At 47.2% G+C, this 26,032-nt stretch overlaps 1 protein-coding gene across 1 annotated transcript in view; it reads left to right on the top strand.

Annotated features, from left to right (window-relative positions):
* Positions 1-26,032, top strand: part of RPS24 (ribosomal protein S24) — a 700,934-nt gene that overhangs the window by 412,603 nt on the left and 262,299 nt on the right. The window contains exon 8 of the transcript XR_012326569.1: positions 19,841-19,963. The gene's annotated coding sequence lies outside the window, so the exon portion shown is untranslated. The remainder of the gene's footprint in view (positions 1-19,840; positions 19,964-26,032) is intronic.

The raw sequence follows: 26,032 nt of genomic DNA, 5'->3' as shown, positions 1-26,032 counted from the left end.
TGTGTGTGCTCACAGATGCTGGAGTTGGGGGTTCCACCCAAGCGTGTTTCAATATTCAGGGCTCGGAGACCCTAGCTGACATCTGGGTTATGGATACGCAAAAAATATGGCCCAGGACGCAGAGCTGGAGGCTGGGGAATGTATTGGATAGTGAATCAGGATCTAAGAGACCCTGCCAGGGTGAAGTGAGACTGAGCCTGGGAAGCTGAAGTTTATTTGCACGGGAGAGTTCTTGTGAGGATGGATGACGGGCCGATGCGAGATCATCCCTCCCTTTCCAGATGCTTGATGGAGTAGGAGGAAGAGCAGAAGAGGGAAGGAGGAGACAGAGCGGAAGCCACAGGAGACTGGGTACCGGAGCAGATCTGCGCTTTAGGAGCTGGATTCAAACTGGGGTGGAGAGGGTCATGGGCCCTGGAACTGGGCTCCCTGGGGAGAGTCAGTAGCCAGGAAGGAATTAGGTCATCTGCCTTTGGAAGCCAGAATCCTGTGGGAGGTGGAATGATTGGCCCCAATTATGCACCCCTCTCTGCTGCCAGACGCCTGCCATGGCCTCATCGTGGGAAGAGTATTTTTTCATGCCCCTTAACTTTGGGCTCAGCTGTGAAACTTGTTTTGGCCAATGTACCAGATGCCTGAATAAAGATTCAGAAAGATGGTGACGGCCTGGAGTGAGGCTAGATCTAATAGGAGGAAGTTTAATTGGGACTGGAGACTTCTGTCCAACGTGGTGGACAAAGCTGACACATGATGGAAAGTGACAACAGGCCAGCCTGGGCCTGAGTCTCCCTCGTTTCTGCTGTCTGTCTTGCGTCTCTGCCGAAGTCTTGAAAGGTACCTGCCCCAGTTATTCTGCTGGTCTGAGGAGGATGAGAGAATGGAGAGCAGGGCTACCCAAGCTGACCACAGATAGGATGTCAAACGGTCCCAGTTTTCCCAGGACTGTGAGGTATGCTGGGATGTGGGACTTTCAGCACCAAAATCGAGAAAGTCCTGGGAAAACCAGTACGAGCCAGTCACCCTACCCACACACTTGCCAAGAGAAGTATGACCTACCCAGCTGCAATCTGAAGAGGGCCACCATGCCGCTACAGCCTTGACTGGGCAATGCATAGGCAGGCAGAGCCGTCTCAGCTGACCCACAAATGTGTCATCTACATGAGTGTTTTTTTTAATTTTTTTATTTTTGCGGTACGCGGGCCTCTCACCGTTGTGGCCTCTCCCGCTGCGTAGCACAGGCTCCGGATGTGCAGGCTCAGTGGCCATGGCTCACGGGCCCAGCCGCTCCGCGGCGTGTGGGATCCTCCTGGACCGGGGCACGAACCTGCGTTCCCTGCATCGGCAGGCGGACTCTCAACCACTGCGCCACCAGGGAAGCCCTACATGAGTGTTTCTTATTGCATCCTCTCTGACTTTGTGATTATTTGTTACACAACAGTATTGTGGCAATAGCTAACAGATACATTGCCATGAACTCAGGGTCACTGTGGGAGGTGAGCTGCCCTCACCAATGGACCCTAGAGCCTCAAGTTGACCAAAAAAAATCCACTCCTTAGTCTATGTATTAAACCAGTGGCTCTCTATCCTGACTGCATATTAGCATTTCCTAGGGAGCATAACAAAGCTAGACACCCAGAACTCTCCGCAGAGAGTCTATTCAATTCTTCTGCCGTGTGGTCTTGGCATCAGCATTTTTTAAAAAGCCCACCAGGTGATCCTGATGTGCAGGCAGGTTTGAAAACTCATGGATTAAGCAGTAGACCAGACACAGCTGAAGGAACAATGATTAAGTTGGCTAAATGGAAGTTTCTGTCCCCGAATTGGCACACACCAGCTCCTTCCCACTCTGGGAGATGCGGCTGGGGAGAAGTTCCTGTGAAGGAGACTCAGGGGTCTGAGTGGACCCAGGATACTTTGTGTTATCAGGGTCTTCGAGATGTAAAGAAGCCTTAGGAGGAGAGAGGTGGGAGTCCTGTCCTACACACCTGAGTTCTGAGTCCTCTCCTCTAAGAGGTATGTGGACAGCGTGAGGTACGTCTAGGCCTGAGCTTCCCAAACTTAAAGTGCCCAGGAAGCAGCTGCGGATCTTGTTAAAATGCAGGTGCCAGCTCATTTGGAACTCTCACAGGTCTGGGGTGGAACTGATTCTCTGCATTTCTCACGTGATGTCCACGTGCCGGAGCACACTTTGAGTAGCAAGGGGCTGGGAGGCGAGGGGATAGGACCGCAAGCTCCATGATTGCCTTGGACTGTCTCTACGAGAGAGAACAGGATTCACAGGGGAACTTCCCATTGTAGAGGGCTGCCATGGGATAGGGAGGTTCAGCATGGCCCCACAGGGCAGATCTGGGGTAGGAGGAGACGTACCATCAAGTACTGAGACAAAGTTCGAGGTGAAAAGCGATTGCCGTAGGAGGTGGTGTGCCGCCCATCCCAGCATCCCAGCGGGGCTCTCACCAGGGGCAGGATGATCCCTCAGGGAGGGGGCCTGGGTGTGGTCATCCTTCCACAGCCTTCAAGGCCCCTCCCTGCCCCAGACTCTTGGATCCTTGGGGTCTTTCATTTCTGTCAGGGTCAGAGCCTGGATGGAGACTGATGGGAGGTGAGGGCCGTGGACCTGCCAGGAGGCCTCCCTTCTGCACACACGGAAATCTCACCACCTGCTGGATATCCAGGCAGGCACAGCCACGCAGGCAGCCTCTCTGGGTCCTCTCTCTGTCTAGGAGGAATCTTTGGCCTCTGGAAATGAACATCCCTGATCGGTAGAGGCTGCCTCCTTGGCCAGACTGCTTAGCTGGGGCCAGGGGACATGAGATTCGAGAAGAATCAGATTTGATGACATGTGTGCTCAGTATCTAAGCTGCCAGCAGGATTCTGTTTCACCGTTGTCACTGCCTTGCTGTATTGCTGTGCAAGACTGGTCCTCGTTTCCTGCTCTGTGCAATGAAGTTGGTGTGCATGGTCCTTCTAGCTCTGACTTTCTACAACCCTATGGAAATTTTTGCCTGTTTTAGCTTTCAGATTCTCATTCCAGAAGCCTGAAAATCTGGCCGAGTCAGAGGAAACCCTTTCTCTGAATCTCCTTGGAAAGGAGTTTAGGGCCATGGAGCTGGGGGAGTGGGCAGGGGGGCTGCAGCTACAGCCAGCCTGTGTGAGGCACCTCTGATGCCCTGGGCTTTGAGTCAAAGCAGACCACCTTGGCCCCCAAGGGGGCAGATCCATCTGGAGCTCCAGACAGCTCTCTCCCTCCCTGGCTTCTCCTACTGCCCCCACCCTGGTCTGGGCCACAGTCCTCAGCACTGTGGACCAGAGGGATGGGAGGCAGTAGGGTTGGGGGCGGCTGAAGGCTGCGGTTCACGGTCAGGAACGGGAGAGAGAAGGTGCAGGGCATCCCCAATCCAAGCCCCATGTCCGAAATGCGGAATGAAGACCTTAGGCCTGGCGCTGACGCAGGGGCGGGGAGTTGGATGGTGTATTTGTCAGGACGCACCGGGTTATACTGAGGTCACCACTCTTGGTGCCTTAACACAGCATAGGTTTGTTTCTGGCTCACACATCAGGCACTGCAGGGGCTGGTGGAGGGCTCTGCTCCACAGATTCTCTCAGAGACCCAGGCTGGTGAAGGTCCCGACATCTAGCGAAGCTGTCATTGCAACAGGAGCCTTCAGGGCTCACCAGAGGAGAGACTGTTAAAAGCAAGCCTGTTCTTACTTGTCCTACACTTCTGCTCACTGCCAGTTGGCCAATAGTCACTGATGGTAAGAGGCAGAAATGTCCTCCTTGTGCCTATAAAAAGGAGAACCGGGCTTCCCTGGCGGTGCAGTGGTTGAGAGTCCGCCTGCCGATGCAGGGGACATGGGTTTGTGCCCCAGTCTGGGAAGATCCCACATGCCGCGGAGCGGCTGGGCCCGTGAACCATGGCCGCTGAGCCTGCGTGTCTGGAGCCTGTGCTCCGCAGCGGGAGAGGCCACAACAGTGAGAGGCCCGCGTACCGCAATAAAAAAAAGGAGAACCACATCTAGGACCATGAAGGGATAGCCACAACAACTGGCGTATATGGATGTGTGCAGTATGCGCTACGTGAACAATCTCATTTACTTCTCGGGTAGGGATTATCGTTATTATACCCATTTTCCAGAAGGCAAACTAAGGCACATAGAGGTAGACTGATTTTCTGATGTCACATGGCTAGGATGTGCCAGGGATGAATTTGAACACTGTTCTGCCTTACTCCACTCTGTTCAAGCCTGCATTCTCCAACACTAAATCCCAGGCAGATGGGAAGCATCGGGTTCCTGACCGTTTGTGATAGTCCCTGAGCCTGCAACAGTGAATGTTGGAGACACAGCTACTCCCTCAGGTTGGGTTCAAGGTGAGACCTCACTCCACAGCCCAGAGGTAGAGAATTCAGGGCAGGTGACGTATCGGAGAAACCCCACCACTTTTGGGCAGGGCTGACGGAGGGTGGAAAGTCGGACTCAAAAGCCCCAGCTTATTTTTGCCAGGCTCTCAGGTTGGAGGCCAAGGCCCCCTGGAGCAGAGCTGTGGATGCACTTCCTGCCCTGCCCAGGGAAGGGGGCCTGGTGGGAATTCTGGCTGGGAGGGCCTGGCAGCAAGCAGGAAGCTGACAGTTCGATATGGCAGGAAAGCATCAGACAGAGGTTGGAGGCTCCTGCGTCCCATAGGAGAGGTTTCCATGCGTCCCTTCCTGGCACATTACAATCTGGGCACTGTAGCCACCAGAAGGACTCCTGAGGTTTCCTGGGCCCTGTGCCCACCCTCTTCTGGAGTTTTCTTCTGGAGTTCCACAGCTGAGCCTCATGGAAAAGCAAGGGAAGGCCAGTTTCTGCATTTTGGACTGTTGCTATCAAAATAAAAGGAGCTGGGGGAAAGTGAATACTGTTGAAGCCCAGGCAGAGATGGAGAGAACTGTGCCTTTTATGGCTGAAGCTATTAAAAGTCCACTTAAGAACACGATGGCTGGCCGCGACTTGCCTTCCTGCCAGGATTCCTCCCGGCCTTCCCTTGGTTCTCGGACCTTCCTGACTTCACCTGGGGGCCTGTTAGAGTTTTCGGGGGCTCCTGACAACTTTATGCTTGCAGTGTGGCTAGCACCCATCTGCATGGACCTCAGAGTGCATCAGGGGTCATTTCCAAGGGCCAGTCATATTTCATGGTTTGCGTGGACTTCGCCATATTGGAAACTGCTGGCTGTGGAGGCTGCTACAAACAAACGTTCTGTGTTTTCAGTCTCTCTCACCTGCCAAGAAGTTTCCTTGTTGACACTGGTCCAGAGAACCATGGCAGATGAAGATTACATTAGAATAAGCTGATTTAGAAGTGACACGAGGCTCCTCGGGAGAGGCTTGACTGTTTCATACATGTGTATGACATAGGTTTCACCTGGGCGCTGCAGGAAGCGGGCAGGGGATGGGAATCTTACACCCAGGTTCAGCGTAGCCTCGGAGTGTGGCAGATGGAGGCCAGAGGATGGGCTGGTTTTACATGCTGCTGCATAACCTTCTCTGCCTCAGCTTCCTTAGCTGTAACATGGAAAAAAGGGTGTTTATGAGTAGTCTCCTAGAATTTTTTAGAAGTCCCCCCAAATCAGCCTGGATTGGGGTCCCCTTCCCAGATTCCCAGGAGCTCTGGGCAGTGTCTGGGGCCTGAGGGCAGAGGAGGGGGCGGTCCCAGTGGGACTGGGATACATAAACCAAAGTCTCTGAGACTCAAATTCTCCAAGCCTCAATCCCACCAGGATGAGGAGGTGCCCCTCTCCCACCCCACCTCCTTTGTACCCTCACCGGACTACCATCTAGCACTTTCTTCCCCTTCCAGCTGATCTGGCTTTGCTCTGAGTGATGATATTCCTGGAGCACAGAAGATGGCGCATTTTCCCAGGGCCTGCACCCCCCCAGACCTATCCCTGCCCCAGCAAACTCTCAAGGAAGTTACCCATCTGGAGAAACCAGAGTGATTTGCTTATTGAGCTTAAAAACCATAGGTTCCCAGGGGCTATTCCTTGGCCTTGATTTACATTGGTGACCAGACTAGAAGGTGATGGAAAGAGGCATTAGGGATTGTCACCAGTGCCTAGAATAACTGGGTAGAGTCTCTTCTGAAAGGGGCAGGGGCTTCTACCCTGCATGCCAATAACTGTCTTTCTGGGGCCAGTGAGACCTTCCTGGGGCCAAGACGTGAAGAGCAGAGAGGGGTTCCTGCAGCCTGGGGAGCCAGCAAGACTTCTTGGAAAAAAGAGAATGTGGAGGCATGAGCTCTGGCCTCGGTTGGACCCATGTGTCTAATTCATAGGGAGGACACAGCCAGAGAAAAGAACGTGGTTTCTTATTGCCTAGGAGAAAATTCATCTCCAGGAACAAGTCTCTTAGAGTGTGTGAGGGCTTTTTGGGAAGCTTTGCTCCTTCAGGGCAAAGAATTTTAATGTGGTATTTGAATGTCTGGCAAATGAAGTAATCCAAAGGGACGGACAGAGAATAACCCTTGGGACAACTTGTGCACAACGCTCTGGACCTTTCAGTAGTGACCCTGATCTTGCTGACGATTGTCCTGGGCAGGTTCTCATCACCCCTGCAGTCTTCTTCCCGCCCAGCCCTTCCTTCCCACCTCCCAGGAGGTGGATGGGATCTCGGCAGCTGCCCACCCCCTCACCGCTGGCGCACAGGTTAGGTGAGCCCCATGCTGAGAGCCGAAGGGGCTTGCAGGACGGCATATGTTCATTGTTTGAAAATGCAAACACCGGCATGGGGAGTTAGGGCCCTGTGCAAAGCACCAGCAGTTAGGAGCGTGTTGGAGATGAGCCAGGATTTCATTTTTCCAACATATTTTGAGGACTTATAATGTGCCAGGCAGTCCCAGGCACTGACGATGCAGCAGGGAACAAGACGGGCCTTTCACTTTGGGGATGGGGAAGGGGAGAGAGAAAAACAAACAAGTGAATACACGAAGGTTATTTCCAGCATCCTAAGTGCTGTAAGGGAAGTAAAATAGGGTGACGAGATGGAGGATGAGTGGGAGAGGGCAGCTTTTATTCAGTGGGCAAAGGTACACTTTGAGGGAGTAAATGGAACAGAGGAGGGATGAGAGAAGATGCAGAAAGGCCAGGAGGTTGTTGTCCCTGACCAGTGCCTTGGGCCAGGAAGGTGACAGTGGAGGTGGGGGAAGCGGACAGATGTGGGACATATTTTAGAAGCATCACTGACAAGATTTGTTGATAGATTGGATACAGTGGGTACAGGGAAGGGAGAAGTCAAAGGTGAACTCAGAAAAAGATTTCACTGAGTGCACGTATTTATTTACTCTGTGCTGCTGCCACCAATGATTTACGGCTTCTTACAAAAGAACACCAACAGTACAATCAAATATTTTATTTGAAGAATCAGAACCAAAGGGGAAAAAAAAGCATGCAAAGCCCCACCCTAGGGACCAACAGAGTTATCATAGTTGAGTTTCTTAGCAGGTAGGGAAAAAGGGAAATAATATACAGTTAAGATAATATTCATGATTTTTAGAGTAAAAAACCAAAGCATACCATTATCTCAAAGGAAAGCAAAGATTCTCTTAGCACTAGAGTCTAAACAATTTTTTCCCAGGAGGCACTTTTTACAAAGATCTTTTCTTGCAGTGCAGGGTGGGATCTTAGACGTGCCTGTGGCACCTGCACCAAGAAATTGTACGTGACTTTCCTGAGAGTTGTTCCCTGAAGACCGAGGGCATCCCATTAAAATGCAGCTGAATGGGTAGAGCATGACGGCAGCCTTCTAATGGTTCATGGAAGATGGAATGTTAAACTGTGCTTAGAAACCAGAGGGGAGAAACATAGCAAAACAAAGAAGGGCTAAAAATGTGTCGAGACTGGGGAATGGAAATTGCAGTCCTTGTGTGAGTCAAAAAGTAACGTGCGTTCTTCTTACATTTGCTTTTAATGTTCTACATGCAGAGTTTATTTTTTAGGATTATAAAATTAGTATCTCCACATTAGAGACAAAATTGAAAAATACTGAAAAGAATAGATAAAATAAAAATGAAAGTCTCCCCTCAGAGATAACCAGTATTAATGTTTAATTCACTTCTTGGTCTAATACGCGTGTGTGTGCGTGCACACACACACACGACATTTGTGTGTTAAATTTATGTCACATTTCCTTTCTTCTTGGATGCGCATTTTTCATCTCTAATGTTTCTGAAATCAATGTGCTTCTTATAGTTAATGTTTCCTTTTTTGAAATATTTTTAAGTCAGTGGTGCATCTTAAAATCGCTACCATGGTAGAGGAAATACTGTAGTATAAAGCTAGAATACTAGGGTTCTTTGTGCATAAATAATCGATCTCCTGCAACTTTCATTGAACATTGCATTATGAATATTGCCACATGCCTTGAAGTATGCTCTGAAGATATAAGGTTTACTGGCTACATAATATTCCATCCTAAGGATGTCTCCATTTGGACTCAATCCTTTCTATACTGAAGAACAAGATTTCTCAACCACACACGTGAGAGAAGTGACTCACATAACTTGGGGTGAAACCATAGAGCAGATGAACTCTGAAACATGTGTGTCCTGGTGGCACTGGATATAGCAGTGGCCCAAATGCCCCAGAGGTCTAAGTTCTTGTCACTGTCATTGCTCCAGCTGTGACCCAGCATGTGCTGTTTAATATCACTGGACATCAGTTTCCTCCTTTCTAAGACAAGAAGGCTTGCGGAACTTCTTTCCCTTTGAAGGATGCTGGTAGCTAAACCTGGCTTCCCAGCCAGGCTACGGGAGGAGGTGCCTCTGTGGCGTGAGCTGTGTTATTGTGAGGAATTCAGTGCACCTATGTTGACACTCCCAAGTCCTGGGGGATGCTGTGTTCCCAGGCTGAACCCGTGACAGGTCTGTCGGATCCCACCTCCTCCTCTCTAAAACTCCGATAGCCGTGACATAGCTGCACCCTCGTCCCTGTGTGTGGTTTGGCATCTTAGGCCAGGGGGAATTTCATGTCAAAATATCCTCCCTGGAAAATCGGAGCTTGACAAGAGACAGAACAACGTGCCTGCTGGGAGTCCCGTGTTGTACCTGGTTGCCAAGGGCAGGTTGCCAAGTCCAGTGGGATTTCCACCTCAGAATCGGAGGTGAGAAGGGATTTGGAGGTCAGAGATGTGATAGTCCTTAACTCGCTGCTTTGTATAAAATAAGCAGTCATCGTTGAATGATGAGCGGCTGAATATGTTGGGTGTGGCGGCCAAGAAAAGTACCTGTGGCAACACAAGGGTTCAAAGGCTCTTGGGGGAGGATGTGCTCTCCTTGGGTCTGTTTGTACCCTGTGATTCTACAAAGTGAGTGCAGGAGACAGGAGGGAGCGGGGAGCAGTTCATCCCAGCCCTTGCCCCTGGAACCGGTGCTCTTGGGAAAGTCAGCTCACCCTTAGGACTAGTTCATTCGTTCAGAAAACACAACAGTCAAAACAACAGTCCAAGGTCCCTGCCTTGTGGTGTGAGAGAAAAAGGGGGAAATAGGACGGCCCGAAGCTTCCTCATCTGGAAATAGGACGGGGGCTTGGAGGTCTCCCGGGCCAATTCAAGATTGCTGGGTTCACTGGAAACGCACCGCACAGACCTCCCCTTCTCCACCACCTTCAGGATGGCATCTCCTGAGACAGGCCACCAGGCAAACAGTGATGAGTGGCCAGTGGAGGCTGCAAGGGTGGCTTTGTTCCCTTGGATTTTATATATATATATATATATATATATATATATATATATATATATATATATACACATATATATATATATACATACACACACACACACACACACACACACACACACACACACACACATATTTTAAATCAACATTTTAGTGGCTTCTAATTTAATCTTCCAGAACTTCCTTCCAGGTCCTTCAAATGAGTATTGTAGGCACTTACTGGCAGTGTGACCTCTGACACGTCCCCTCCTCCCTTAGGGCTCAGGCTTCTGAGACATCTACAGGGACTGGGGGCTAGGCTGGGTCTCAAGGGGCCCACATTCGAGGATTCCAGAACCATGGCCCAGTCATTGCTCAGGCGTCTGAGCCCTTTTGTTTAGGAAATTCCCAGGAAGTCTCCGGCTGCTGTACCACTGGTCGGATCCCCTCACATGTCCTAGAGCATTCTAGAGAAGCTTTGCCCTTTCCCTGCACCAAATAGGATGAATGCAATTGATTAGTAGTACTAGCGGTACCCTGACAAATTAGCGTCTTCCTGTGCAGGTTTGGTTTCCAAGGCACATCACCGTCCACTGCCTCACTGAGCTCTACAAGCACCCTTGGGGGTGGGGCGCACAGGGTGTATTATGTCTATTTTACAGGTGAGGAACTTCAGGATCAGAAAGGTGAAGTGACACGTCGCATGGGTAGTAAATCATAAAACGAGGTCTCTCATCCCTGAGCCTGAACACCCATTCCAGACACGCTTCTGCTCATCTGGCCAGGGTGAGCTACTTATGGTGATGCCAAAGGGAGCTGTGGGCCAGGCCCAGAGGGGAGGCCAGGAGGTGATAGCTGGAAAGAGAGGAAGCGCGGCTTCTGGGCAGGTGGGGACGCAGACAAGCTGGTGTAGCAGAGTCAGGCAGAGCTGGGGAGATCTCTCCCAGGGAAGCACTGTCCCCTCATCCCCTTTGCAATTGTCCTCCTAGACTTCTGTAAGACATTTGACATTACCTTTCATGATTACTGGGTGGATAAGACAGAGGACTGTGTCCAAATCCCAGTTAAACAAAGCAGATTTGTAACGGGTTGAACAACTCCAACTGCTGGTAATGGATCAGAAACACACGGAAGGAGGTGTCTAGTGGCCTGCCACCAGGCACCATCCTCAGCCATGTCCTGCCACACCACCTCCTGGGAGTGTGGACTGCAATGTGGGAGTAGAGCGCTGGCTGTCATTTGCAGATGGCATTTAGCTGGGAGAAGCTGAGGCTGTTTTGTATGACAGGTGTGGATCCCAATGCTTGAGTGATGGGCTGATTCAACCAAGAATAAATGCCGAGTTCTATTCAGGGAAATCTCCCAAGCCTATACCTGCATAGGAAGGCAGCTATGAGTATATGAGTTTATAGCAACATTTTTGGAGGGAAAAAAGGAGGCATTCAAGTTTTAATTTGTAGTTCAAAATGAATGACTTGTGAAACTATCAGAAAAAGTTATTAGTAGTATGGATTCTGCTAATAGAGGTAGATATTCCATCAGAGGGAAGTGATGACGTTAGTTTATTTTGCGTATTCATAGAAGTGGGATTGCTGAGTTAAAGATTATGAATGTGTTTATAATTCTCTGCCTGTGTTACCAGATTGATTTCCAGCTGGTGTGTCCCCGACCCGGTTACATGCCCACCAGCAATATGCAAAGACTGTCCTTCTCACTGCACTCACACCAGCATTAAGTATTATCCTTTTAAAACATAAGTAAAAATGTGTCACATTGCAATTTGCATTTGTTTATTACCAGTAAAGATAAATTTCATTTTTAGTTTAGTGGCCACTGGCGGTTATTTTATGAATTATTGGTTCGTGTCATTTCCCGATTTTCTTTTTGGGTTTTCACCTTTTTCTTAAATGATTCAAATGAGCTTTGTACATTACAGAAATTAACTCTTCTCTGTCACATTTGTTGTAAATATTTCAGAGGAAAATATTTTCTGCAGTTTCTCTTTTTCTCTCTGGATCCAGGTTCCTGAATGCCTCAGTCTCAACTTGCATGAAATGTCCCGTGAAATTCCTGGAGAGCCTTCCAGGCCATATGCTCAGAGCTCTGGTGCTCACATGTCAGAAACGATGGAGCTCATTCTGCCTGCCTTTGCCACCATATGCGCACACCCCTAATCTGATGGGCAGATCGGCAGCTGGGAGGGGGGAGGATGTGCCCATGGCTGGCAGAGGGCTGCCTGGCAAATCTTGATATCTTGGAAGGGAGAAGGTGGGCAACGGAGATTCCTTTCTAAAACTGCGTCCCTTTATTCTGAAAGAAAGGATTTGGGGTTTTCTGGAGATTAGGGCATTTAAACACACCTCTACATCAAGCTAAGATTGTTTGTTTCCCACACTGTGGAGCAAGATGAAAGTGCCCCTTGCTAGAACTATGGTGACCTGCGGTAGAGCTCTGGTTCAAGTGCCAGTCTGTCACTGACCTCCCTTCCTGTGTCACTGTGGGCAGGCCATCTCACCTGCCTTTCTTCCATTTCTTTACTTGGCTACTGTCCCCGGATGCCAGTGTGGTGGGCTGTGTCACTGTGCTTCCAATACTGCTCTTCCAGGGGAGGTTTGATGACGTTGTCAACCCCCCTACTGCTCAGATGCCGGAAAGGGCAGGCTCAGTGTATCCCTGCAGGACAGCCAGCTTTTTGAGCAGATTTTCCTGGTCTGCTGGTCAGGGAAATGGTAATGTTGGTCATCTTGACAATTCTAAAGTCCGTGGTGACCAGGCAGGAATGGCCTCGCGCTAGTCTCCCACACATCGCTATCCAGCTCTCTAGATCAGGGTCAGCAAGCAACAGCCAGTGAGCCAAATGTGGCCACCATGGGTTCTGTAAATAAAATTGCATTGGCACACAGCCGTGCTTATTCATTTCTGTGCTGTCTGTGGCTGCTTTCATGCTGTAACAGTAGAGTTGAGCAGCAGTAGCAGAGAATGTAATGGCCTGCAAAACCTAAAATCTTTCCTCTCTGGCCCTTTATAAAAAAATTGTACCAACCCCTGCTCTAGGTTGATGCTTACAAAGTCTGGTGCAGGGAAAGGTGTCCACTGGTCCAGAGCAAAGCAGGAGAATCAAGGACCAGAAGGTGAGCTTCCAAAAAAGCTCAATTTATTCAATATAGAGACTGCCCTTTATACCAAGATTATATCCTTCCTTTTTTTTTTTTCCTGTTGAAATGCCTTGACTTTTACAAAATAATGGTGATGGTAAACTGTAGGTATTTTTCCAAATGTTTTTACTTGACCAAATAAAAAGTTGGCCATTCTATGTGGGTTCCTAGAATGGTTTGAAAATTTTTTCCACCTGTGAAATGCTCCAATCAAGAACAACTAACTCTCCTACCTTGGTTGACCCTTTGGAAGGGTCATCAACCCACCTCTTTCCTTTACACTGCTCATAACCATATTTTCTTGCCAGCAGCATCCTCATTCATTCATTCATTTGTGCATTCATTCATTTATTTTCTTACTAAGACGTTTATTAAAGACTTTGTGTTAGACCAGAGGATCTCAAACTTTTGGATCTCAGAATCCATTTTCATTCCTGAAAATTACCAAGGAACCCAAAGAGCTTTTGCTTATGTAGGTTATATCTATTGATATGGAAAATGAATACTGAGAAGTGTTAATAATACTTATCTAAGAATACATTTAACAATAGCAATAAAAAAAAACTATCGCATGTTAACATAAATATTTTTTCTTAAAAGCAACTATTTTCCAAAACATAAAAAAAAATTAGTGAGAAGAATGGCATTGATGGGCTTCCCTGGCGGCACAGTGGTTAAGAATCCACCTGCCAATGCAGGGGATGCAGGTTCGAGCCCTGGTCCGGGAAGATCCCACACGCCACGGAGCAACTAAGCCCGTGCGCCACAACTACTGAGCCCGCACTCTAGAGCCCACGAGCCACAACTACTGCAGCCCACGCACCTAGAGTCTGTGCTCTGCAACAAAGAGAAGCCACCACAATGAGAAGCCCATGCACCGCAATGAAGAGTAGAGCCCGCTCACCGCAACTAGAGAAAGCTCATGCGCAGCAACGAAGACCCAACGCAGCCAAAAATAAATAAATAATTTTTTTTTTTAAAAAAAGAATGGCATTGATGCCTTTGTAAATCTCTTTGATATTTGGCTTAATAGAAGACAGCTGGATTCTTATACTGGCTTACCTTGGAGATATTGTGGGTTTGGTTCCAGACCACTGCAATAAAGCAAATTTTGCAATAGAGCGAGTAACACATATTTTTTGGTTTCCCAGTGCATATAAAGGTTAATATTTACATTATACTGTAGTCTATTAAGTGTGCAATAGCACTATGTCTAAAAAACCAATTTGCGTACCTTAATTAAAAAATACTTTATTGCCCAAAAATGCTAACCATCATTTGACAATGCAGGGTTGCCGCAAACCTTCAATTTATAAAAAATGCAGTATCTGCCAAATGCAATAAGACAAAGTATCCTTGTATCTGCTTCTGCGTCAGTCTGTTGTGATATGTTGCTTTGGTTGAAGTACGGGGAGAAAATCGTGCCTCAGTCAGGGTTGTAGTTGGAAAAGAGAAGAGCCTTTTCAGATAATTGTGGGTAGTCTTCTTTGATCCTACACCAAAACTCAACAAGTGGAAGTTTCTTAAAGTTTAGTTGTGATGTGGAATCTGAAACCATATTAGTGAACTTTTGGTACCTGGCTACGTTAAAATTCATTGATCTGTCTTGGGCTTTCAATAGATCTTTTACCTACATGTGATTTTGGAGTATGATGTATTGGTAAGCCGTTAAGTATTTGGAAACGCTTGAGCTCACAGTGGTGGAGATGCGTTGTCCAAATTCCTAAGTTTCATTCAGCAGCTTGGATTTTAGATTTGGCGACCACATGGTCAGTTGTTTTCCTTGAAGTGACAGGCTTGCTTCATTCATTTTTGAGGAAATGTCTGCCAGATACCCCCATCTGAATAACCTTTGTTTGTCTGTCAGTAGTACTTTCAAGTAAGAATGATGTTCCGTGAAGAAAAAGCGGCTATTTCTGCTTGACACACATACATACTTGACACACAAGTGCTTTTCCTTGACGTGGGCACTGTACTTCAGTATGTAACAGATGTGCTTTTTAAAGACTTCCCGTTTGGTCACACAAAGTGTTAAAAATATGTATGTTCAAGGGTTGAGCTTTAATTATATTAATAATTTGTACTGTTTCATCAAGGACATTCATAAGCACAATTTCTTTTTTAATTGTGAGTGCATCAGAATAACATGACTACTGGTCCAGTTTGGTGCCGCTGCCTTGGTTCGTGAAGGCACCAGAAATTTTACCCACCATTACTTTTGTAGCATCAGTGCAAACTGTAACACCATCATAGCAAACAGCAAATCATGGCTTAGTAACATTATGAAAAGCATTTGACTTTGTGGACATCCTGAAAGGGTCCCGGAGACCCCCAGTGGCCCACAGACTACATTTTGAGGACCACTGTATTAGATGCAGTGGGGGATTCATAGATAAGTCAGATCCAGTTCTTGACATCAAATTATTCATCATCTATTGGTGGAGCTTGAAATGCTGGCAACTGAAATCCAAGTCCGAACGGGACAAATACTAAAAGATGTTAATTTTTTTATTGTGGGAGAACGTTCATAACATAAAATTTACCGTTTTAACCATTTAAATTGTACAGTTTAGTGGCATAAGTATATTCCCAGTGTTGTGCAACCATCACCACCATCCATCCACAGAAATTTTTCGTTTTCCTAAGCTGAAACTCTGTCTCCATTGAACAATAACTCCTTATTTCTTCCACCCCCAGGCCCTGGTAACCACCATTCTACTTTCTGTCTCTCTGAATTTGATGATTCTAAGTACCTCATATAAGTAGAATCATATAATAAATGGCCTTTTGTAACTGACTTATTTCACTTAGCACTGTTTTCAAGGGTCACTCATGTTGTAGCGTGAGTCAGAATTTCCTTCGTTTTTAGGGCTGAATAATAGTCCAGTGTGTGGCTATACCGCCTTTTATTTGTTTATCCATTCATCCATCCACAGACACCTAGCTTGCTTCCACCTTTTGGCTGTTGTGAATTAAGATTTTTTTTCAGCTCTTTCCCAGACTTTATTTAAAAAAAATTTTTTTTTGAAGCATAGTTGATTTACAATGTGTCTTAGTTTCAGCTGTACAGCAAAGTGATTCAGTTATATATACATATATATATTCTTTTTTGATTCTTTTCTATTATAGAGTATTACAAGATATTGAGTATAGTTCCCTGTGCTATACAGTAGGTCCTTATTGTTTATCTGTTTTATATATAGTAGTGTGTACCTGCTAACCCCAAACTCCTCATTTACTCCTCCCCTCCCCTTTCCCCTTTGGTAACCATAAATTTGCTTTCTATGTCTGTGAGTCTATTTCTGTTTTGTAAGTAAGTTCAATTGTATCATTTTATAAGATATAAAATGATACAATTTTATAAGAGATATAAGAGATATCATATTAAATATATAAGAGATATCATATTAAATGAATTAAGATGATCTTAATATAAGAGATATAAGAGATATCTCTTATATGTAAGAGATATCATATTAAAGAGATATCATATTAAATGAATTAAGATGTTAATTTCTGCAAAGCCTGGCCTTGCTCTCTTGGCATTTCCTGATCATCTTTCTTTCCTTGGTAATAAGACACCGGGTGCCTCCAGGTAGGGCCTTCTTCTAGTACAGCCTACCCCACTCAGTCCACGCGGCCCACATTGGTCAAGAACACCAGCGTGATCTTTCTAAAACATGCTGCTTAGGCCTCCCCCATCCCATTCCCACCCCCACCCACACTGTCTTTTCCTCCTTCAGTTTGCATCCTCTCTACCCCAGACTAGATGTTCAGCAACAGCTGCTCTCGTTCATTTCATCTCAACAAGTCTTTATTGATGACGCATTATTTGCTCATCAAACAGATCTGCCTTTTCAAACACTTACAGTCCTGGGCTTGGCTGCACGTTTGCCTGTTAAATCTGTATTTGCACACGTTGGAGTTGTTAGCTCCGCTCAATAGAGACAAAAAGCTCTGTGCGTTGGATGTAGGTGTCTAGGGGAGGGTTTCTGAAGCACAGGGATTTCGTTAGACTAGCGGTGTGCCACCTTACCTACCCAAGCCTCTCTAAACCATATTTATAAATCATTTAGATATTTTATTACTAGATTTACCATTTCACCTGGCATTTGCTGCAGCAGCCAATACATCAAGTGCTAAATGAGAAATGGGTGAATTGGAGCTTCAGTGAGGAGAGACGTATGTTATGTGAAACACACAGGAAAAGAAATCCCATTGCCTTCTGTCCTCCTTGTATTTCTCACCAAGGTTCCAGGAAAGAAGCTTACAACTGGCGCTCACCTTTTGTTTTTGAGACGGCCCTAACTCCACGTCACTTGTCACTTTCTGCTCTATGTGCTTGAACTTCTGGTTGGAAAAGCCACTCCTATTTTCACAATAGAAAACAAGCTTTTGAGACTCCCTGATCATGGTGAAAATGAAGTGTCTGCCTCATGTTTCACTGTTTATAAAGCCCTTCCAAGTACTTTATTTCACGTCATTTTCCAATAGACCTGACGTTCATGATGGGCTCTATGTGAAGTGCTCAGTACGGTGCCTGGCATCCAGGAGAGATTCTCTGAGTGGAGTGGATGGTAATCAAGGAGGTGTTATCCTCATCCTTGTTTACAGATGGGAGGCTCAGAGAGGTGAAGCCAATTAACTAAGGCCACACAGCCTATAAAGAGTTGCTTCCTACGATCTCAACTCATCTCTGGGGGGACCACTGTGGAGTTCTTTTCTCTGTAAACAATTGATACATAATCATGCCTTCCCCCAGACCTGCCCAGATACCAAAATAATCTGATGAACTGCTTTTCTGCTCCTGTTTTAAGAGGAACTTAATACCAATAAGGGGCCAAGGGAGGAAGAGGGAGAGGATTGGAAAGCAAAAATGAATCGAGCATTTTCTAGGTGTCATATAATACGTAGTTAATGCTTAGAACTAACTACTGGGGGATATTATCTCACTGTTTTGTAAACAAAGAAAATAGACTCAGAAAGTTTAGAAAACTTGCTCAGTATCTCACAGCTGATGAGAGAAGGAGCTGGGATTCCAAGCCAGATGTGTTTAGAATTCATGTCTGTCTTAGCATGAAACTAACCATGGGCTTGGGCTACTGCAAAGCAGGGTCAGGAAAGGGCTGGCTCCTTAAGGACCATCTGGTCTGATGGCCTCAGACTGGACTTCATGGCTGTGGAGGACTCCGGGAACCTTCATACATTTTATGAAATGATGTGTCTATGGGAGTGTGGCCAAGGGTCTGTTCTTGGGGGTGGGTTCAGATTAACAAAGAGAAACCGCACTAAGCTTGTGACTCACCGATCTATTCCAGCTCCAGTTCGTAAGTGGGGAAATGGATACCAAGGCAGGAAAAAAGGGTTCCCAAGCTTCATGTGAGTGGTGGAGCTGGAAGCCTTCTCCAGTCTCCGGACTCCCAGTTTACCCTAAATCTTGTCCCCCACATTAGCCTGAGCTGTCCGTCCAGTGCTGGTAAAGCACGGAGCTCAACGATCAGCATACTAAGTGTTACCTGTTTGGATCTGGACCGGCCAGGCTGTCCTTGGCAGACCTGTGCTCTAGTGGTCTCAGAAAGCATGGAGGTGAGCAGACCTTGCCTGAGAAGGGAGGAACAAAATGTCAGTTGACGTTTTATCAAAGCTCAAAGAGGTTTCAATTTGAAGTGTGAGAAAGGGTCGGAGCTTGGTTTTGTTTGAAAGGGCAGCTTCTGAGCCTCCATATCTCCAAGGTTTATAATTTCACCTTGTTTTGCCTCCCACCCCGGCCATGCTAGTCATTATAGCAAAAAGAGCACTTGATGGAAGAAAGACAGGTCTGTCCCTGCAAGAACAATTTCTCTGTTGTCTGTAGAATGCCACCCAATATGATAAGTGAAATGTCGATACTTCAGACTCCACTGGTCAGCATATTTGTTCACTTTCTTTAGTTATCATCAAATTCAGCCAGCTGGCCAAGGAGCAGGTTTTAACTTCTTTGACAAGTAAAGACCCACTGTGAGGTGGTAACGTATCTTCCAACGTCATCTTTTGTGCAGCTCTTTGGATTTCTTCAAGCTTGTGCTGGTGCTGGGCTGTGGACCTGGGAGGAGGACAGCGCAAGGGGCTCAGGGCCAGATAAATCCCAGACCCTCTGAGTTCTGATTCAATGCCTCATCAAACTGGTTCTCAACCACTAAATCAGTTTACAGCAGTGGTTTTACCTCCCAGGGACAATATTGCTGTATTTGGAGACATGTGTCACAACCAGGGGGCTGCCATTGGCATCTGGTGGCTAGAGGCCAGGGATACTGATAAACACCCTACAGTGCCCAGGACAGTGCCCATAACAGAGAGCGATCCAGCCTGAAATATCAGTAGTGCTGAGGCTGAGAAACCCAGGGTAGAGTAGGCTGCGTTAGGAGACCGAGGTGACCCACCATTCACTGGATCTCTGCCACATTGGCTCCCAACAAGATGCCTACAGCAAAGAAGTACCCAGTCCCAAATGTCCATCGTGTCGAGGTTGAGAAAACCCGATTAGAGTGCTGGGGTTCCAAGCAACAGAAACCGCCCCAGCCGACCTAAATATAAAAGGGGACTTACTGGAAGGGGAGGGGTTAGTAGACAGAATAGAGGGAAATGGTGATGTACCAGATCTTGCAAAGAGTAGGGATGAGGCCGCTCCAGTGTGGAGCCAGAAGGGACTTCAGGCCAGTCTCCTCCAAGTGCCACTGAAGGCTCACCAGTTCCTGCCCTTTCATCACTAGCAAGGGGATGTAGATGCCTGGGAGAGAGAGTCTGATTGGCTGCCCTGGGGCTGGGCCCACGCTGGCCAGAGGTCAGGTGCTTCCAGACCTGCATGTGAGGGGCAGGGGGCCAGCCTCAGAGAGGAAAACAGAGGCGCTCTGAGCAGAAGGGGGCTGTGCACTGGGTGGGCAGAGCCAACATGTGTCCTCCCACAATCATTACGTGCTGTTAACGGCAGATTCAGAAATGCCTTGCACTCTGTCTCACAGGACTCCACGTGGAAGAGCCAGGCTGGCGGACATTGTCACCGACCACTTGAGGAATAGAAGCAAAGACCTCGAAATCTGCAAAACGCAGCGAAATTGATCGCGAAAAGAATATCCCAGCATCTGGTAAGGTGGACTTCCGTTTCCTATTTTTCAACAACACCGTGCTTTTCGTTTCATGTATTGATCTGACCGACGTTTACTGGGTTCCTAGTGTGTCCAGGTGTTATGCCAGGGTCCCGAGTATGATCAGGTGTGGACCTCACCTGGGAAGAGCTTACAGTCTAACGATGGTGAGAGAGAGGAAGAAGCAGGCAGATGGGGTGGGGGGGCAGAAATGGGACAGAGATAAAAGATATCAAAGGGGGTGTAAGTGGAAAGAGAAGTTGGTCATGGAATATCGGAATTCCACTCGGACCGTGTTGCTTTTTCTGTGGACCTGCTCCCCCATCAGCAAAGGAGGAGGACAGGTCAGGAACACACAGGAAGGAAGTGTTGCCACTTGCCAAAGGTGCGTTGGTGTCCCCAGAGCAGCGTTCTGGGGCGGATGCTGTGCCGCTGTTCACCATGTGTGTTTGTTAGCGCGGGAATGATGCTTCCCCAGGGACCCTTGTCAGGCCCGCACGAGGCCGCTGCGGTGTTGGCACGGAAGGCCCTGCATCTGTTCCTTTTACTTGTTCTGTTAAAGAGAAAGGCCCACTGAGGGTGTGCCGGGGGATCCAAAGCGCTGGTCATAGGGCAATTACTTATTACGAGCCTTGAATACATTCCTGATTGTATAAGGTTTCATTGTGTTTTTACGCGGAGGGCAGACTTGGGGAGTCAATTTGGCAGCCGAGACAGGGAGGAGAAAAGAGCTTTCAGGGATCATTCTGGATGTTAAAAGGTCACTTCGAGGCAGAGGTTCAGGGATATAGTGCAATTCTGGGGACTCCACCAGAAACCTCTCGAATCCGCGTTAGCGCTTAACCCTCCGTGGGAAGTCATAAAGAAAGATATTTCCCCCTTTCTCCTAACAATAATGTGACTTCCCCTCTAAGTAGCTCAATTGCTGGGCTCTGGGGTACCTGAGGGTAAAGGAGAATCAGCTTCCCAAATGCGGAGCTGTTCCTCCAGCATCAAGGCCAAGGCCGTCTGCAGCCCGTGGGTCCTGGGATGAGCTGGAGGAAGGGGGCCAAGGGCTGGCTGGGGGAGACGATGCCGCTCGGGGCGAAGTCTCACGTTCTCCATCTGTGACAAGCAGGGGTCTGACCAGACTAGCACTGAGAACCTTGGTCCTCCCAGCTTGGAAACACTGTGATTCCTTGATCTCATGGACCAACTGCCATGACCTTCCTAAAACATTGCTGAGGGTGACAGAATGGTTCATTCTTGGGTTGTGTTTAAGTAACATCAGGGACTGAACTCAGAGAAGAGCCTCTCGTTCCCGATGCACAAGCTCACGTGTGTGCCACAAACTTGAATTCCATCCAGGTCTGCCCCGGTCATGAAGCCTCTAATCACCACCACTAGCTCCTCCTCCATTACCCTATTTATTGAGTGCAAACGGCGTGGCAGGCAATAGGTGAAGTACCTTAAAACATGTTCTCAGTTAATCCCCACAAAAATCTTATTATCACCTGCACGTTATGGAGGAAAGTTCTAGGCCTCAGAGAGGTTTTGCAACTCATCTAGGGTCATACCCGTAATAAGCAAGTAATAGAGAGAAACCTCAGATTCAGGTTAGAGCAACGCAAATGCCATCTCTTAACATGCCCCTACGCGGGTTCACCTTCGCTACCATGTCTCAGGACACTCCGCACACTGGGTACTGCTGGTGGCCATGTCGTCCTTTGGGCCGGCTACTTCGCCCAGTGGAAAGAACATGGGGATCTCAGAATCTTCCTCTAGCTCGGGGGTTACTTTAGCTCTGGGATTGTTTAGCTCCGGGATTACCTTATTGTGGCCTTGGGAAAATTATGCTCTACTTCAGTTTTCTGTACTGAAAAATACTTACCTTGCAGGATTTCTGTGATGCTCGATGACCTATTACATGTGGAAGTTCTTGATAAACAAGAGTTAAAATATTGTTATTTTTACTATGTCCTATCTCCAGTGCCTCTAAGCAGGGTCACAAGCTCCTCGGGGTCAGGCTCTGTGTGTACACCTCATTATTCTCATAAAGTCTCTAGCCAGTGCTAAAAATATAACTGGCACTCAGAAGGAAGTGGTTGACCTAATACAAAAATCTTGTTCATGAATGTGCTTGCTCTATAATATTTCCAAATTGCCCTCCACAGGGCCTGAGCCATTCTGCATCCCAACAGCGGGAGTGGGTAAACACAACCATTTCTGCAACTTTCACTTATGAATTAGGCTAAGCATAGTCTTCTATGTTTAACAGCCATTTGTATATCTTTCTATGTAAATGGTTATAGATGGTATTGAGCTGGTGGTCTTTTTTCTTCATTGATATGTAGGGTATATATTTGGGAGATCAAGGCAATATAATTTGCAAAACTTTTTTCCCCAGTGTGTCATGTGTTTTAAACTTTGCTTATGATGCAATTCATTTTAAAAACAAAAGCAAAGAGGAGCCAGGTCATAAGGCCTGTAGACAGTTAGAAGAGTCCACGTGAGCTGGAAATGTACTTCTCTCCCTGTGGATCCCCAGGAGTGTACGTTTGTGTGCCAAGGGAAATACAGAGATGCAGGATCAACAAGGTGGAAACTTAAAAAAAAAAAAAAAAAAAAAATCTATCTATCTATCTATCTATCTATATATACACATGTGTATACTAAATAACCTACACCATTACTTTATAGTAAAACAAATATGGATATGAAACGGCATAGACATCACCATTTGTATGAATTTTTAAAGTAAAGCATTGGAAAGTCAAAGAAATGCATTTGGCTGCTTTGGGGTCTGCCTCCAGATACCCCATGGGGGTCTCTTTAATGGGAAGGCTTGAGAAGCACTGCTCTCATGGGAGCTGGCAAACCCGTTGTTGTCTCAGGTCTGCCACTGGTTAACTGTGTGACCTGGCGGCATTCCACTGGCTGCCATAAACTTCAGATCCGCCAGAATATGAGCTCTCGTTGGGCAGGGTCACTATTTACTGAGGAATTGTCAGTGCCTAGGACAAATACCTGGGACGTAGTAGGGGCTCCTAAACGGGTATTGAATATAATAGAACAACATGCTCAAAATTCACTCTATTCATCACTCTCCCCAAAGATACAGCTGTCAGTTCTGTTCACGTCTAAGTTACCGGCCTACTGCGTGTGTGATTCTGGGATGTAAAGATGCCCGAAGGAGCCCCCCTCCCCTCCCCCCGTTGAGCAGGGCCAGAAACGTGTGCTCTGATGGGATGATCCTGAAGGATTGTTCTGGCTCCGCGCCCCTCCTCACGTGGTTCTTGCCTGGGTCTTGTAGAACATCAAGGTCAAGAATAAACACTTAGTCACGGGTCTCTAGAGGTCACCTTATGCACTCCTCTGCCACCTCAAAACACTACCCCCATTTTGGGGGGGACCCTTGGGTGGTCCAGGCCCCATGAGACTGTCAGCACAGGTGGTCCTTCCATGTCATGGTGGTCCCAGGCCCATCTCACACGGCCTGTTCTAAAGAAACATGATCTGGGCTGTTTATGGGGTGTGGGCTCTGATATGTGGGTGGCAGGCTGCTGGGCCACCGGCAGGCAGTAAAGTCTTATACATAGGCCTGTTTTCCGGCTACAGCTGCCACATCAAAAGAGCAAACTCCCTACACACTTTGCCTTAATTAAAAAAGTTATAGTAACCCTCAAGATGGAGGCAGGTCAGACACCCCTGGAGACAAAAGTTCTCTCTGTGGCCACAGACCAGGCCTTTCCTTCCACCCCAGGCACCATTAAAAGTGGGGCGATTCTGTAGGCTGTAGGCGTCACAGGCTGGGGTAAAATAGGAACGGAAATGCGGCCTCTCTTCATACTCATAATTTGCTTCGGAGGGATCTAGGGCCAAACATTTGAAAAAGGGCCCTGGCTTCTTGGACAGATTTCTGTTTTTCACACGTTCCCATATTCTTTGGGGTCTTTCCCAGCTGTGCTTTCAAATGCCTCAAGCCCACGGGGGCACATGTTAGAGAACCATGGGGTGTAGCTCTATCCCCCATCTATAGCCAAGGTGGTAGTTAATAGCTTTGTTCTCTGATGGGAAAACTGAGTCCTGGCAATGGGAATGGGGGTTGCCTGCAGGACCCAGGCCGGCACCAGAGCCTGAGGACAGCACCTTGTCTAAGATCCCAGCCAGATCAGCCCACAGTTATCAGTCACAGAGACGGCAGTGCTCCCTGGAGCAGCCATCTGGTCCCCGACATTTCCTGGACCCCTTGTAAGTGGCAAGGTCACGTGACTTGCCAAGGAAAAGTCCACTGGAGGGAAAGGTGCCCCTTGCTGGCTGCAGCAGGGAAAGGCCCGTGCAGGACTCCCCAGGCTCTCCCCCATGGCCACGACTGGGAACAGTGGCCCACAGAGTGAAAACTCCCTGCGTGTGGGTCTTGCATAGGTCCCCCCACCTCTGCACCACACACACACATCATAGACTCACAGTGCGGGATAGAAGTATATTTTTGCTGTGTTAAGCCCCAAAGGTTTTTTTTCTGCAGCATAATACAGCCTAACCTAACCTAAACAGTACACTAAATTAGCCCAGTGAGCCCACGATATTTACTGATTCATTTATTCTTTAGCGCCCCAAAGACCACCATGGAGAAAAGTTACATGAAAACAGATTTCAGCTCAAACATAAGAAAATACTTTTTCCCCACATAGGTACTCATTTCTGACTATCAGAGGGCAAGTCCCCACTCCCCTGCCATGCCAAGTATCAGTTTATTTCCTCTTAGCACCAAAGGGAGCTAGACTCTTTTTTTAAATAGTTGAATATTTTGAAAATTATTATTTTAAATTGTGATAAAATACACATAATTTAAAATTTACCAACTTAAGCACTTTTAAATGTTGTGTAACCGTTACCACCATCCACCTCCAGAGCTCTTTTTATCTTGCAAAACTGAAACTCTAAGATAATACTTTTTAACAGAGACATCTGAAGATGAGCTGGGCTGTTTCAGGACGTGGTGCGAAGTCTGCTTTTGCACAGATTTGTAGCTGAGGCTGGATGGTTTTTGGCAGGAGGATGGTGGAGCAGAAACCAATGGAGTGGAGTGGAGATTCACCTCCTGTATTCAGGGACCCCTCTCTCCACATTGCACTTTCGTGTAAATTACAAAGAAGCTCTCTCTGGGGGTGAACCATCCACAAGTTCTCTGGGTGGATGAAATTTTTTAAAAGAACCCTGTATGAATGACCAGCAGGTTTAAAAGCGAGGCAGGCTGTCAGCTCCACGTGCCCCCCGGCTGGGCATCTTTGGGCAGGGTAGAAACCACGCGGCTGTGTGTAGCATCCCCATGTGCTGAGCGCTCTCTCAGACCTTTCCACGTGCCATCTCTTACTTACTGCAGTAATCCAGTGGGCTGGTTATTATCCCTACTTGACAAAATGAGGAAACCAAGGCTCAGAAAATTTCAGTAAATCGCCTTAAAGTCAAAGCTAGTAAACAGCAGAGTTGTGGTCCAAATCCAGTCTGTCCACTTCCAAGTCCAGTGCTCTTTCTACTGCCTCCAGCTGTCCCCACTTGACCCAGGAGTCTATGATGGAGGTCATACCACGAACAGAGCCAGGACTCAAGCCAACAGTACTGGGTTACTGGGGTGAGGCATCCTGCTTTCACAATCCCAACAAGAAAAGTGAAATTTTCACATGTGTGATAAAAAGGGACTATTTACAATGCTCTGAGTCTTACCTGAATGGAAATATTTAAGGTAGTGTCACAACAAAATGGATTATTTCATCTACAAAGACATTCATAGGGGTTGAAGGGTGCTGTGAAATACTTGCCTCTATAACCAACCAACATTCTCCCATTTCAGTCCCCAGCTCTGTCTGAGGACCTGGGCTCCGAATACCAAGCACAACGTACTCAGTTTTCTCAAATACCACTAGTTAGGGAAAAAGCAAAAGAAAGACAGAACGATTTCCTTTCTCATCTCCTGTGCAGGTGATTGGATTGCAGGGCTAGATGGAGGGAGAGTGATTTTGTTTCTCGGATAATGGAATTAAATGGGTGCCTCTCGATTTATTCCTAAAAACACAGAGAAGTGGCGTTTAT

Source organism: Tursiops truncatus, chromosome 16 (genome assembly GCF_011762595.2).
Source record: "Tursiops truncatus isolate mTurTru1 chromosome 16, mTurTru1.mat.Y, whole genome shotgun sequence".
Lineage (NCBI taxonomy): Eukaryota > Metazoa > Chordata > Mammalia > Artiodactyla > Delphinidae > Tursiops > Tursiops truncatus.
The sequence above is the reverse complement of the archived record's forward strand: the minus strand, read 5'-3'. Positions and strand labels throughout refer to the sequence as shown.